The sequence below is a fragment of the Sylvia atricapilla genome, chromosome 9 (genome assembly GCF_009819655.1).
Source record: "Sylvia atricapilla isolate bSylAtr1 chromosome 9, bSylAtr1.pri, whole genome shotgun sequence".
NCBI lineage: Eukaryota > Metazoa > Chordata > Aves > Passeriformes > Sylviidae > Sylvia > Sylvia atricapilla.
This window is the reverse complement of record NC_089148.1, coordinates 12,558,871-12,574,764: the sequence shown is the minus strand read 5'-3', so window position 1 is coordinate 12,574,764 and position 15,894 is coordinate 12,558,871. Positions and strand designations below refer to the sequence as shown.

General features: G+C 42.4%; 1 protein-coding gene across 1 annotated transcript in view; it reads right to left on the bottom strand.

Moving 5' to 3' along the window:
- Positions 1–15,894, bottom strand: part of LOC136364832 (metalloprotease TIKI2-like) — a 264,403-nt gene that overhangs the window by 24,672 nt on the left and 223,837 nt on the right. The gene's annotated exons all lie outside the window — the stretch shown is intronic.

Here is a 15,894-nt window from a genome sequence, read left to right as displayed (position 1 = left end):
AATTGACTCATTGCTGGGACATGTTAGGGCTATTGAGCGGATCTGGTCAGAAAAATGATATTAACATCATGATGTCCTGCAATATATTGTTTTCATATTTCCCAGGATTAAAACGGCACAGATCAGGCAGGGCAGACCCCAGTAACACCTCTGTCCCTGAACTGTAGCACCAGCAATGTTTGGACTGAGTTCCATCCCTGCTCCCCATGGGCTTTCACAGGGCCAGGGAGGGACTTGCCCTTGCCGTATGCCTTTGCTGATGATGCACATCTTCCAGACAACGAAATCATCAATCTAATTCTTTTCAACAGTCTTGTGGTAACATCTCTGTTCCCTCAGATATGTGCAGAATCTTCTGAAATCCCAGCCTGCCAATTTGTTATTTGCATCCTGACTTTGCAGCACGAGCAATGGAAAAGTTTTGCTCAGAAGGCTGCCATGCTTTGCAAGGGCTTCCAAGCACAGCAACATCTCTGAGGTTTCCTTGCTTCAGTTCTCAGAACTGTCAGACAAGGGGAGATTTTGTTTCGTCAAGAGAGAAGCCGCAGTGATAGCAAGGAATGTGCGATGTGGCCGCTTCATCCCCGTGCCACCATTCCTGGGATGCAGACAGCTGATGGCCAGACAGTGAGTGAAAAGCCTTTTATTGTGGATGGATTCTCACAAATTGCAGCTGGGGTGTCTTTGTGAAGGCAGGAGTTCGTCAGCCCCTCGCACGCACCCTGGCTGCCCTCGCCACAGACCATGGGGACATCTGCTCCTGGCTTTGCTTTCCCTGCACATCTCTCTGAGACAGTCATGCACACCCACAGGATGGGCACCACAGTGTCCTGTCCCACAAGGGGGTTTGCTTTTTTTCCCTCTTCCATGCCAGGATGAAGCTCAGCTTTTCAAAGCTCTTGGGAGAGAAGCAAACAAAAGAACAGAAAAGCAGGCAGAAATCCTAACCCAGCACAGCTTATAGGGCCTCTTTCCAGTGATGGGAAGTGTGCACTGAGGGCACAGACTCACATAACCAGGTGACACTATGGACCTAAGGTCCTCCCGAAGATGAAAAGCATAAATATATTTTACTGCAAAAGAGAGTAACTGCAAAGCAGAGATCAGAGTTGGATTCTCCCCATACTTAAACTTTATCTGAGCTGCTTCAGGCTAAGTGCTGTAAATTACTCAGGATGAATTTGGGCTCAAGAGACAGCAAAAGAGAAATCCCTGATTACTCCTGTGAAATCCCTGATTATTCTCTCACCTGATCAGCTTAATTATAATGAGGTTATTTTATTTAGGATGTAGTTGCCTCAGGCCTGTATACTAAAGTTAAAATTTCTTAACAGAATTTGGAAACAAAGTTGTTTTTTCATTTTTTTGCAGCATAGTCAACTACATCTCATGAGCACTTAAATTAGGTTAAGTAGTTAAATTAGATTACCATCCACCCCAAACTTGGATGGTATCTCTATGCTCTGAATCCATGTCAAACAATTTCTTTGGGAAGAATCACTGCTGCTCAAGAACTGTGACCTTCGTTTGGAAACGAATTTAGTCCTCAGCATACACACATGTATATGTACAACTCTGTGCATAAATGAAAAGTTTGTGATGTGAAGATATTCACATGGACTGCAATGTTTTTGGTAAGAGGAGCAAGTAAAACTTTTGTATCTATTCTGTTTCCTTAGAAGTGGAGTTGTCTAAGGCACAGAAGAAAAGCAAGCTTTCTGCACTTGAGAGACCGAATTTGCTGAAAAAAGAGAGGGCAGCTGTAACATTTGTAACGTGTCATTTCCACATTTTCATGTGAATTCTTTCAAAAAACTGAAAATGCTTCATTTCAGCATTTTCTGAACAAAGCTTCTAATTTTTTTTAGTCTTCTGTTTTCAAAGACTTACATGCTACAAAGTGCCCTTTTTTGTTCAGAAATTGATTTCAATTAAAAAGAAAAACCCAACTAATATATAAAAATGACAAAACCCAACAAAACCCAATTCCTGCCTTCAAAAGCATCCTCAAAATGTTCCATTTCAAGTTGCTCTGAACTTATTTTCCCTTCTCGATTTTTTTGGTTCAGTTCTCGAACTGAATAATCCTTTGTTTGTGCATCTTTCATGAAAACTCTGAGCACTGCACACTCCAGCCCCAGAGGATGGGCTGTGTCCTCAGAGGAAGGATGTGCTGAGCCTCCAGTCTTGTTTCCATTTTCCACATAAATAGCAAATAAGAACCTTCTTTGCTCATGGTACACAAGCCTCACCTCAGGCTCTATTCCCAGAAGCTCCACAGTCTTATTGCCACCACATCAATTTAGTGCCAAGCTATTTCTGCCTGGGTAGTTCAGCTTAAGCAAAATATTCACAGTATAGGTATTTTTGGTGCCTCACTGTCTTATGGAAGTGGTACTTAAAGCTGCTTGGATAGAATCCCTTTCCCATAGGTCTAGATGGGCTTTTTCCTGCTCAGGCATCCTGGCTCAACAAGGGAGCACAGAGATATGCAGCTGTCCTGGGACACCTGGAAGTCTCCTTCACAGAGGAGAGGGAGGCCTTCACATTCAAATTACAACTCTGTATGTCCATGCAGCACCCAAAGGCTTGCTACATAAACTTAACTAAAATGTTTTACTGTCTTATAACAGAACTTTGACTGCTGAGTTTGCAATTAATTTTAAGAAGTTGACTGAAAAAAAAACCCAACCCAAACCAAAAAAACCCAAAACACCAACCAAACTGGCAGCTTGATTCCACAGTAGAATTACAGCTAATATACAATTGTTTGTATCTTGCTCATTTACAATCCAAATTGAGTTCTGCTCCCAGACTGTCTCCACTGGGAATAGGTTTCCCTTCTCTGCTGGATCCTCCAGAGAGAACATGTACCTGCAGAAGTCCATATTCTCTATCATATCTTAAAAATAAAAACTCTGTAGAGAGACACAGCTAAGCAAGGCACCAAATGCTTAGTTGAGGGACCAAAACATTTTCACTGACTTCAGATTGAAACTGAGGGCAGATTATTCACTGTTTGCCTGGTGCTGTTTCCCGCACTTCCCTCTGATGCTCTGGAAGTTGAGTCCTGGCCAAAGTGAGGTACGGGGCGGATCACAGATCTGTGCAAGCACAGAAACTTGTGTTCCTGAAGTACCTTGTTCAGTTGAGGCTTTTACAACTGCAAGACACAGATAATGTGGGCTCATCAGTAGCTGCTATCACCAGAAGGAGAGAGACACAGGCCACTTAAATCCAGCAGCAGGCCTAAGTGAGGAACCAAAGAGCCATAAGAAGACCATGTCTACAAGAGCCTCCACATTTCTGTCACACTGAATCCACTTTTCTTCTCTGTAGCCGACACCACAAAACATCTAATCTGCACAGCCATTGATGGCTGCTGAGCTAAAAAAAGGAACACAGAGACACTCTGACTTTCTCCAAAATATTGTTAGAGCCCGTTGGCCTTGCCCATATCACAGTGCCTGAGTGTTTCCAAGAAAAGAACAAGGCAGTTGTCAGAATCCCTATTCAGGCAACACTTCAGCCTGTCTGTGGGCATTTTCACTGCACAGTAAAGGACAGAGCCCTCGAAATGTGATGAAGGCAGAAGAGCTCTCCCTCCAAAACCCACTTGCTTTAATGTCTAAGGCTGTTCTGTCAACTCGAATGCTAATGGACTTCACATAATGTCTCTCTATGTCACAGAGGGCTCCCACTCTGTATCAAGTCATGCTGACGAAACTGCTTGTGTCAAATGCTCATTTCTGTCTGACAAAGCTACCCTTCACTGAAATTCTTCATTAACAAAGCCTGCACATTGCTACTGAAACCTAAAGGAAGAAAATAAGGTTTTATATTTTCTTTTTGAGTTTGCTAATTGAAATTTATGAGACCAGACCTCAAATATCCAGGAGGCATCTGAGGCCATAGGGGAGACCGATTTTTAATGAACTCAGGCAAATCTCACTGTCTTGTTATAAAAAAACAGGCTCTAGATCTTCCTTCCTTAAAACAGGAAAACTTGCACTGACCCCAGAGAATATCTCTTCTTCACTGAAATGTCTATGTTTATTATTTTTATTGGTGCACTTAGGAATTCTGGAATTAAATTATGCATGATCATTAATTTTATTGGTACACTTAAGAATCCCAGAATTAAATTATGCATTCATTCAAGAGCTCCATCTCAGCAAGCTGACAGGCAAAGGGTGTGAGCCAATGACAGACAGTACAAAGGTGACAGCTCCTGCAGCCTCCCTCCCTAACTCTGTTGGAGACCTCATTGCACAGGAGCTCCAGGGGCTCACCTACCTCCATTATTTGTGCATATCTGTTTATTTGTTTGCCTTGAAATGCTTTATCTAAGTGCCCGTTGTCCGAGAGGGTATCACAGCTGAATACTTGTAGCACTGCCTAGCTATGGAAAAACACGTAATATAACAAGTCTAACAGATGTCAGAGACTCACCAGAACTATGCCTGGCATCCAGCACAGGTTCCAGCAGTCACGTTAGCTCCTTATCACAACACAAAGCTCAACACTGAGAGTGACCAAACTAGGACTTCTCATGAGGGGGTGCTGTTATACAGCTCAAACTGCAGGCAAGTTGATGCTGCTGAATAGGCGCCCATGTGAGATGCTTTAATTAAAACTGCAGGACGACTCATCTGGCTCTCTCTCTACAAGGAGACTGAGTGCTAAGGGGTGCCCCACAAGCCTGTTAACTCCGAACAGAAGGGCAGGTTACTCTCGCCCTCTGTCGCCTTCCTTTTCTATGAAGAATTCATCTGACAGCTAGTCAGAATTGAATTATCCCAAGTAGCACACAGATCAAAAAAGAGTGAGTGTATGTCCCTATCGATGGGAAAATAAGCATGATGGAGTCAGGCTTTATGAGGAAAGGTTCAGCTGTTTTCTATACACCACAGTAGAAGAATTAGGGAAGCTACAGGACTCCTAGACCTCATCAGGTCTGCTGTTCACAGACTGACTGGGGCTTCTTTGAAAGGCAGGAGAGGTAAAGAAGGAGCAAGTGGAACAGTGCACCTCAGTAATGAAAGAAGAACAAAACAAAATCAGTCTCCAGCTCCATCGCCTCATTTAAACCACTTCTGCATGCCTGTGGATTTCATTTGATGCCTTTCTCTGACATGAGTGGGAATTGCTGACCATTCAGGAATGACTGCAATCAGTATGAATGCTTGAATACATAAAAACTGCCTTAAATTCATGGCTGCATTTGTGAAACAAACAAATGAAACCCTTGTTATCTCTGCTTTTTTCAAGTCTATGTCTTTTCTCCTAAAGGGGAATGTTTCTAAAATTGCCTCAGCGATTTAAAACCTCAGTGCCTGCTAAATGTCAATGGAAGCTGCAATTCCAACCTAAAACTGCATCTACATACCAATTTGATACAAGTGCAAAATTACCATTTCGCATTAGCAAGAAACCCCATGCCTCTAGGAAGAAAGATGATTCCTTTGTCACAAACTCAAAGCAAGGTTTGTTTTGGCAAAATGGTGGAAAAAGTGAATGTGTATCTACTGCATTCACTGACTGCAGGTCAACAACTGGAACCACATGATGCTTCTGGGAAAAGGTCTTCAGCCTAGGAGGCACCATGGAGGAAGGAGGGAGGCACCCAGCAAAACCAAATTGGAGTCAGAGGTGAGGACATGATGAGGTCCTTCAGACCTGCTCCTGCCAGGAAAAGAGAAGCAGAGGGAGAGCCACCCACTGACTGGGACCAAACCACCACCGGTATTACCCCGGTGTTACACAGCCTTGGTTCTTAGCATTGCCAGTTTCAAAAATCAGCTTTTTCTCTCCAAAGTTCTTGGGGGAACTTCTGGATCTTCCTTGTGATGAAATATGATGCCTTGACTCTGTGGGTGTTAGGAATAATTCCTTAAAATTACTTAAAATGCCACAAACGCAGGCAATGTTACAACCTAAACCCACTACAGCAGCAGAGATTTACTGCTCTCTTTGTAGAATCACAGAATTGTTTAGGTTGGAAAAGACCTTTAAGATCATCAAGTCCAATCGTTAATCCAGCACAGCAATGTTCACCACTAAACCATGTCCCCAAGTGCCACACGTACACACCCTTTAAATGCCTTTAGGGAGGGTGATTCCACTGCTTCCCTGGGTAGCCTGTTCCAACGCGTGGTAACCCTTTCTCTGAAGAAATTTTTCCTAATATCCAATCTAAACCTCCCTGGTACAACTTGAGGTCCTTTCTTGCTCTCCTACTGCTTGTTATGTGGGTAAGAGACCAACTCCCACCTCAGAAAAATCCTTTCTGTAGCTGTAGAAAGCAATAAAGTCCTCCCCTGAACCTCCTGTTCTCTGGGCTAGACAACTCGACAACTCCAGCGAGTTTGTTTCTAGCAATGTTTGCTTTTCCTTTCAGAAATCAGGAGGAGACAATACCACAAAAGTATTTGAGATCCATGTGAACCTTGTTTATCCACTGTGGATTGGGATTTACATTCCAGGGGTATAATGAACCCAGAGACATAAAGATGTGGGCGCACAACATTATTAAACCCTTGAAGATTATCCCAGTCCCACTCAATAACGGAACCATTCCTTAATGGCTCTGGCATGGATATGAACTATAGCCTGTAACAGAGCTCAGTGCCAATGGAAACCAACAAGTCTGCTGAGGCTTTATTGTTTTTCTTCAGTGGAGGAGGAAAGTGTTTATCTGGGAAGCGTTTCACATCACGGACAATAGGAAACTGTTCAGCTTTCCACAAATAGGCTGGTGTGCAACTTCCATGCACTCTCCAAGGAAAACTTTGGAACACTGGCCACATCTTTACAGCAGGGATTTCATGGAAAGTAGGTAATGCCCCACATCCTTCACCCTGATTTATTCCTGCATCATCCTTGTTCCGAAGTGCTGCGCTTACTTCAAACACAACACGAGGCTCATCTCTGAACATGCCCTTTGATCACTGGGGACCCCAGACTGGTACTGCCCCTTCAAACAGGAACAGGGATGTGCTGTCCCAACAGAGGAATTTCTGGGACTGCCTTTATTTTTGCAAGAGTAATTTGGAAATGTGAAGCTGGGGTCATGTGACAGGAGATGCAAATCTAGTTGCCAGACAGGGCACTGGGTACTAAAGCACTTGGAGCCTGACTGTGACTTTGCTGCTGAAGTGTTACAGGTTAGGAGGAAAATGTTACTACTCCTCCTGAGTTGACTGGAAATCAATGGAGAAAGACTTCGCTGTGCTCTTTCCCACAAATGAGAACACCAAACTGGGTCTCTTTGCCTGCAAGCTGCCACCAGCAGAGAGGGACACTATGGAATTGTGAACTGTTCTGATGTCCCATACAGCAGTAGGAACGAGAAATACCCCAAATTTAGTCCTTCGGTCAACTCTGGCTCCCAGTAAGAACAAATGTTTTCAGGCTGAAGTGACAAAAGTCACAAACGTGGTGGGTATAAATTTATATGTAGTTCTTGATGCTTATGAGAAATTCTGCACTATGGTGGGGCGACATGAGGCAATAGATGGGCATAGCCAGGTCCACAGTGACCATGAGGGGGTGAATCCTCCAGGTGCTTCTCCTGACCAACAAGAACTCTGACAGTGGCAGAAGATCCAGTTTTCACAAGCAGAACAACTGCATTAAATGTATCTGCCTGCCTAAAAGCAAGAGGTCAATGGGGAGGCCCAGACAGTTCAGTTTCTGCCAGACACCCCCTGTGCCCCAAACATTCTAAATTTGCACCTATGAATCCTGAAACTGGATTACTGCAGTAGTGTGTTTTTAGCAACCACAATTGCAAGAAACTGTCTTTATTCAGGAAGTTCTTCCACCATATCACTTGGCAGCCACTGCACCTACATCCATCTACAGTATCTGATCCATTTTTCCTCCCTCCTGTTTCTGTTCAAAGGTCCATTTTTCATTCTTCCTGGAATGCAGAGCATTTGGGAGTGCAGGTGGGAAACCAAAATCTTTCAACACCCACTAATAGAAATTTGTTTTATTAATTAACTTTGTGGGCAGGAAAAAAAAAAAAAAAAAGAAAGAGAGCTGATCCTCTGTTCTGAAATCATGAATCCCTGTGGAAGAGAAAACATGTCCTCTGAGGCACCTGAGGCCACTTCAGACAGAATGAGTGACTGAGATGCTTCCTTGGAAAGTCCTGAGTCATCAAACACAGCAGTTTAATCCCCAGGAAATGGGAAACACATTGGCATGATGTTCACTTGCATGGAGCATGAGGTCCAGAGAAGGGTGAAACTCCAAAGATTCTGGAGATCAGTTGAGCTTGTGGAAGGATTTCAAAACCTAAATGTTTCTCTGAAGTATATCTGATCTGGATCTGGGTACTGTATTCCCAACACATGATTTCCTGGATGAACTAAACTCTTTACAAATCTTAAAGATTGCATATGAATTTACTTTGACTTCTCATAAAAATGATTCAATGGTCATGACACAAAAATGCATTCTGGCTTCTAAGGTATTTACTGTGACAAGCGCTTCATGAATTTTCCATCCCTAATTTACTGTTGTAAGAACTTACTCTTCTTGGCATACCTGCTCCTTCTACTAGCACCTAACTAGGAGGAGGGGCTGATATACATGGACCTCAGCCTGACTCTTCACTGTATTCTCCTAAAGGGACACCTACACAGTCATTTCAGAACCAAAGCTGGGTTGTGGCCAGCATGAAGTCACCTGGCTTGGCTGAGATACCATGATTTCTTAAAAGTGACACTATTTTGCACCAAAATGGGCAAGAAATGACACAGAATCACACCCCACTTGTACATTAGGGTAACTTTCTACTTGTGGAGGCAATTCAAAAAGGCTTCAGTAAATTTCACAGCTTGCTACAAATAGATTAATCTATAGGGAGTCATTTAGTCATGCCACCAGTCACATAATAGTATTCTGGAGGGCTTCTAACCCAATTTAGTCTCCAAAGAATGTCCTTATGAACACCTGATCACTCATGAAAGATGACTTATGTACTTCTCAACAAAATCCTTTGTATAACACTGCATCCTTGATTGTTTTTTTCCTAAGGGACTGTTATTGAAGGAACTTTAAGTGAAAATGTCAGTGAGAGAACTCATTGAGTTCCTTTCTTCCTGTTCCTTTTTTAGGAACATGTGCATTGTAAAGAGATCCCTGAAAGCTAAATTACTACACTCACACTGAATCAAACTGCATCACTGATGGCTTCACAGCCCACAGACCTCTTGCTGAAGGAAAAGACGTCAGCTCTGGATGTGGAAAAGCTCTCTGTCCTAATGTGTGAGGTCTCTTTGCCTGACAAGGCGATAGTGAAGGTAAGGGAAGTCGGCACTGTAAAGACAGAGTGACAGCAAACAGACCACAAACTTCCTCAGATAAACGACATCTTTCCAACCACACAATACCACTTGATACCTTTGTGCCCCTTGAGCTGTTACAAAGTGCAGCTGCACTTCAGCCCAGATTGATATCGCCCGGGGTGGAGGCCATCAATCCACAGGACAAGTGCAGGCTGAATACACAAACAAAGTCACACAACCTCACTGTTTCAGCGCTGGGGAGGGGATGGTGCACCTTTTCCAAAGGCTTAAATGAGCCTAGTGACACATCTCACAAAAATGACTACACATCTCAAACTTGATTAACCACCTAAAACCAGCCAGACACCTCCTGCAAGCAAGCTGGGCCAGTTGTCTAAAGACACCCATGAGCACTACTCTGGAAAAGCCAGTCTTTTTACTTTGACTGTAGAAGGCATCTGCACAACTGTGTGAACAGACTCTGAGTTTTCCACCAATTCCCTCATGGCTCCATACAACCAGAGATGGGAGAGGATCAACAACCATCTCATATTTACAACGACCTCTAAAAGCTACTGGCACTGATGGAAGCCAACAACTTCAGTGCAAGTTGGATCAGCTTTATCTCTAATAACTATAAACCAAAATTTTCATCTCATACTCGTGACCTGAGGTGAAAAGATCTGCATTAGAGTTGGCTGGAAGCAGAAAGAGGATGAAAAATCAGCTTCTCCTGTGGAAACAAGATCTGAAATTTGGCTAGAAAATAAGGTAAGAACTAGCTCTGAACTTTTGAAGTCTCCAAGGCTCTGTAAGTTTACCATTAGAGAGTTTATGGAGTATGAGATACAGATCTCCTAAAACTGATAGGCTGCAGATCAGCAAAAAACCCTAGAAACCTTAGCACTGGCTTCAGGACAGCTCAGCGAGCAAGCTGCCCTTGAGCAAAAAGAAGCAAGCCCAGGTTTCCCCAGAGGCCCCCTTCCCAAGGAACAGAATTATATGGAATATGAAACATTTTTTTCAAAAGAAACCAGAAATTTTGCCAAGGATAAAATCTGATTATATAGCAAAGTGAACGTCCCACTGGGAGAACTAGTCAAGCATGAAATTCCTGAGAAGTTGTGTTCTGTATTCTTACTCCAACACCATGAATTATCTTGTTCTTTCCCAGATTTTTTTGTAGCAAGTTGCTAAATTCCATTCTCTCAGAAGGTGTTCAGTGTCTAAAGGTGACCTAAAGAATATGCAGATACACTGTCCCTAAGTAATGTGTTGCTCAGGAAGTGACAGGATAATTAAATTTCTGTGGTTCAGAATTTGTAAGTTGACTTTGCTTCTCTACCACGTTTTGGAGACCTTCTTCCATGTTTTTCCCCCTAAGAGTTACTTTGGCTGGCTCAGGCTTTGTGGCTGTTAGGTGCCACAGAGACAACTAACTTGCAAAAGAGGATATTTTAAAGGCATACAGGAACATGAAAATATAATGTGCATATTTTCATGGCTAAGTATTTTAAGCATGGAGCAGTCATATTCTCCAGTGTTAGATGAGGTAATAAATTTGCCAATGCATGCAGATGAACTCCACTTAATCCCTATGCACCTCTTACTGTAAATTATGCTGTCAGAGAACCCCCCCAAATAATGGATTCACTCTTCTTCTCAGGGAAGGGAGCTAGTGATGAGTGTGATCCTCAGGCTCAGATCAAGTGAAAGACACAAAGGTTTACAGCAGGTTTAAGAACAACTGCCACATCCCAATGGGGAGATTATTCCATCCATATAAAAAAAGGGTGCATTTTTTCCTGTATCAGAAGAAATGGGATCCAGAATCTACCTTTCTCAGTTCTTTTTTCCTCAATTAATTCAGTTGTTTCCAATTAAAGTGTCACAGCTCTTGTAATATTTTTTATTCACTTGTGTGTTTTCTAAATTAACTTTTACTTATTTCAGAGCAACTTCAACATTCTCCCTAACACATCCCAAAAATTAACAGCTATGCAGAGTGGAGAAAAACTGAGCAGCAGGCACCAGAAAGCTAAAGCTGTGTAGGCATCCCAAGGAGCTTGGCAACTACTGGGAGATTCCTGAGAGTCTGGAGGCATCTGTAATTTTCTGGGATCTCACAACCTGGGGCTGTGGGGAATATTACATCAAACGTTTTTTCCCAGTTCTGTCCATCACCTTGAGAAGGTTAGAGATCCTGATGGAGTGAAATGGCTGCATCACTGTGTGGATGGAGTGTGCTTTCAACTCAAGAAGAAGGAAGAGCATTCCTAGGGGAGCAGAGACTTCTACCCTGAGACAACAATGAGCAGCAGAGCCAGGGTCACACCTGTAGGACGCTGTAGGAGAAGGGAGAGAGGAAGCTCTTTGCTTCAGACAGAAGGACAGGAGTAAGTCACAACAGCAATGACACGTTGCTTCAGCTGCCACAGAAAGTGCAAACACAAGGAGCAAGGGTAATTAATTTCTCCAGCAGAGCTCTGAGAATTTACAATAAAGTCTCAAACTCTCAGAAAAGCAGACATAAAAACTTGTGCTGAATTCTTCAATTCATCCTGAATTCCCTGATTCTAAAAGAAGGCAACACTGATCGCATCCTTGGAGAGTGTAGCCTGATAAAACTGAGCACTGCTGCACGTTCTTCTGGCCAACAGGACGGTGTGCAGCACGTCAGGGCTTGGCACATGGCAGAAGGTCAGAGCTGATTCTGAGAACCCAGCAACAATAGAGTCATCACAGACACAGGTGCTTCCTGGATTGATCTTGCAGTTTGGCTGTTTCCAGTTAAATGTGAAGCAGCTGTGGCCCTTTATCTGCTCAAGTCACTGGAATCTGTCTAAGGGGAGACTTTCTCTCATCTCCTCTCTCCCAACCCCAAGCATGCAGCTCTGTTTTCTGAAGACAGAGAGGAGCAGAGACAGCCAGTTGGCAGAACTCCACAAGAAGAAAGAAAAAAAAAAAAAAAAAAAAAAAAAAAAAAAAAAAGAAAAAAGAAAAAAGTTGCCTTTCTTATCTCAGGGCAAAGCAATGAGATATTGATTCAGCCACTAATTTTCCAATGCCTTTATCTGGGGACAAGGATGACAGCCAACAAAATAAGAAGCAAATATGAACTCTGCTGAAGGCTGTCACGCAAACCGATTCAGGACACTTCCCTCAGGCAACAAAATGAACAAATTAAACCAATGTGAGAATAAGTTCTCAAGTGTTTATGGCATTGTTCTGCATGATGAATAGAACAGGGTTTCTTTTACAGAAAGGGATTGAACTTTAAAGAAGGTGTTTTCAATAGTAAGCTGGTGGAATTCTGGAAGAGGCACAGGAAGGTCAACACTGGGCCACCAGGCAGATCACCAAGAGGAGCCAGAAGATTTCAGAAATCCAGTCAGTAGGAGCTCCAAATAGCTCCACACCAGCTAAATGTATTTCATATAAACTTTTCTTTGCCAGTTCACTGATTCCGGAGCCATCAGTCCCTTCTATGTCTTGGCTATCTCTTCAAGCCAGACAATATCTCACTTTATTTTTCCCCAATACCTTAGGAAAGGGAGGATTTGGCTCAAATTTGTGCTCGTCACTAGACAACAGAAATGTGAGACTCTAGGTATTCAGTTTGGTTGGCCTAAAGAGCAGCCATTTCACAACCCATGCTTAGCATTTTGGACAGAGGAAGCCAACAATCTTCTGGCTTTACCCAGTCTGAATGCAACTGAAAGCATAAACAGCTTTGGTCTTTGTCTTTTTTCACCCTTCCCAAGGCTTTTCTTTTTTTGATACACAGGAACAGTGCTAGTTATTTTCTACAAAAGGGATTCTCTTGTCCCTTCTAAAACCAAAATGGATGGCAGAGTTTAAACATTGTACCAGACTATATACTCCACCTATTTATGGTAATGCTGCTGAATTACTGTTGAACAATAAAGATCAGTCTATTAATCATGTCAATAATAGTAATAATTACACTGTTCTGGGAACAGAGAGATTAAAGAAAATGACCATTTGCTTTCTTGGCAAGGCAGCCCTGGTAGTAAGTAGGACGTAGTGTAAGTGTGTTGCTAAAGTTACTTTCATATAATGTGGCTTCTTACTTAACCTGAGAAAAATTGTCCTGCAAATCACTGTCAAGGAATCATTGATATTCATCCAAAACCACTCTCAAATTCAAGCTGATATACTTTCAAACATTCCTATGTGCCAGCTCTAACTGTTCCTCCTCATTTTTTTTCATACAGTCTGTCCACAACACTTTTTTTGAATTCCCTTTGCCAAAACATAAGCATGCAGCTGCCTCAGGTTTTTTCCAACCCTAGCATTTTTTCCATGTGCTGTCCACCTCCCCAAACTCCGCATTAGAATCCAGCTGATCTTCCCTGAACACTATCCAATTTTTCGATTGTCAATGTCAGAATGCAACGCAGTGAGCTTGACCCACTTATACAACTTATTTGGAAGTGAGGCTGAATTGTCTCTTTTCAGCTTGAGCACAGGAGAGAAATGCCTCTTCACGTATGGCTCCACAAGAATCAAGATGAAAATACCTGCACCTCTGTAACCTCTGTAACCCACAAAACAATTTCTGCTGTGCGAGCAGCTCAAAATTTGTTGAGCTTCTATTTGTTTATTCTCTGTATATTTTTTGTTCCTACAGTCACTATAGCAAAATGGTTCATCTTCTGGGTCTTTAAATTGTTTTTATTTCATCTTTTTAAAAGGAGAGAGATGAATAAAAAAAGGAAGGCTAGACAAAAATGCAAGGTTCTTTAAGACAGTCAATTCCAGCAACATGACAACATAACATAAACATAAACAACACAACTATTAAGTTGTCATGCTATTACGATATTGTACTGTGTTTGGCTAGACTGTCTTTTGCAGCTTACCCAGAAATCATAAAATACAAGCTATTCTATAAAAATAGAGACAAAATGGTTTGCAGCCTCTTCATTCCTAAGGAGGAGCCCCAAGCTCTTCTGATAGCTACAGCCCCAATTACAAGAAAATGACAATACAGCCCCTTGATGTACATTTTGAAAGCCTTTTTTTCTTCTAAAGGCAGAAAGCTGTCTCCTGTGAATATATTTAAATACTCTTTATTCACAATTTCTATAGTTTTCTGCTGTTTCTGCACCTTGAATAATTCAGTCTAGCAGCAACTCTGGACTTTTTTGCCATGCAATTTATTTTTCTTTCTTTATTCTCACCTAGAACTGGCAGATCTACCTTATCATCAGACACAGGAAAACTCACAGAGCATCTAATCCTTATGAGGGGCAACCATGTGCTCTCCTTGACACCATCCAGTATTCCTGTACAACCTGCACAGCCTTCTAACAAAGTGTTGTATGTTCAACGTTCAGAGCAGACCCCACTGGAAATAGGGTTCTAGTCCAGGCAAACCTGCTCAGCACGATGTTCTGGAGTTGGGAACAGTTATCCAGGCTGGGACCATTCAGCTGAGGACACACACATGGATCTAGGCAGAGTCCAAGCCCTCTTGCCTTCAGGTGCATTTCCCCCAGGGATTGACAATTTTAGGGCAGACACCATGAACAGGAGACACTGCTGCCAAGGCAGGGGAATGTGCACACAGAGGTGCCCCACTCTGCAAATAAGTCAACATTAAGCACTGGCTTTGAGTCAGGTTTCCTGCCCCATCCTCTATTTCAAGTCTGTGACAATGTGTACAGACACAGCCTAACACCAGAGAGCACAGACTATTCTTGGACTTCTCTCACACTACTGCATCTTTAGTTCTTTTTAAGGGCTTGCAACACCCAATAAATTAATAGTTTCACAATTTCCAGTTGAAATGCTTTTTATGGCAAGATGATACTTTCAACTAAATGAAAATTGCTGAAGAAAGTGTCTGCTTCCCTGAGTGGAAAGTTTCTTTGTCAGAAACCTAGGAATGGTACACCTTGGCTGTCCTGCTGCAGTTTGCTTGGGTTTTCTGTTTTGCCTTTTTTTTTTTTCTCTTTTTCTTTTTTTGGTTGGTTTTAGTAAAAAATTTCCAGCTCCAGACTGTTACAGTGTTTACTGCTCTTCCCTGCCCCATGTTGACTTTTCTCCCCCTGCCAAAGTGCTTCTTAAATCTCCTCTGAATATATCTTCTTCCTGGTGGTGTTTAACAGCCTTTTCTTCCTCTTTCCCCCATTGTTATTTAAGACGATGCTTTTATTGCTCAACAGATTCCAAGAAGCATTTAGGATAAATGCTCTGTCAAAGAACACTTATGTACAGTTGAGCCATATTATATTCTATATGAATCACTGCGGATGTTTCCCAAACAAGGTTAGATCAGCCAGATTTTCCAACTAGATTACACACAGCTTTTTCAGACATGGTCTACTACCTCTGCCATTAATCCTCCTCATTGAGACTCACCTCAGGTTTGGACCATGTCATGTCTGCCCACCAGGGACAGGAGCATGCTGCTAACACTTTCTCCTAATGAGGATAACAATCCTATGACAGAATAACCTTGGCCAAATTTTATCTGCAGAATGTAGGGGAAAGGCTGATTTTGCAAAGCTAGACCGCCTCTCACCAGCCCTCATGGTTTTATTGTCTGTGATTTCTTCAGACAGAG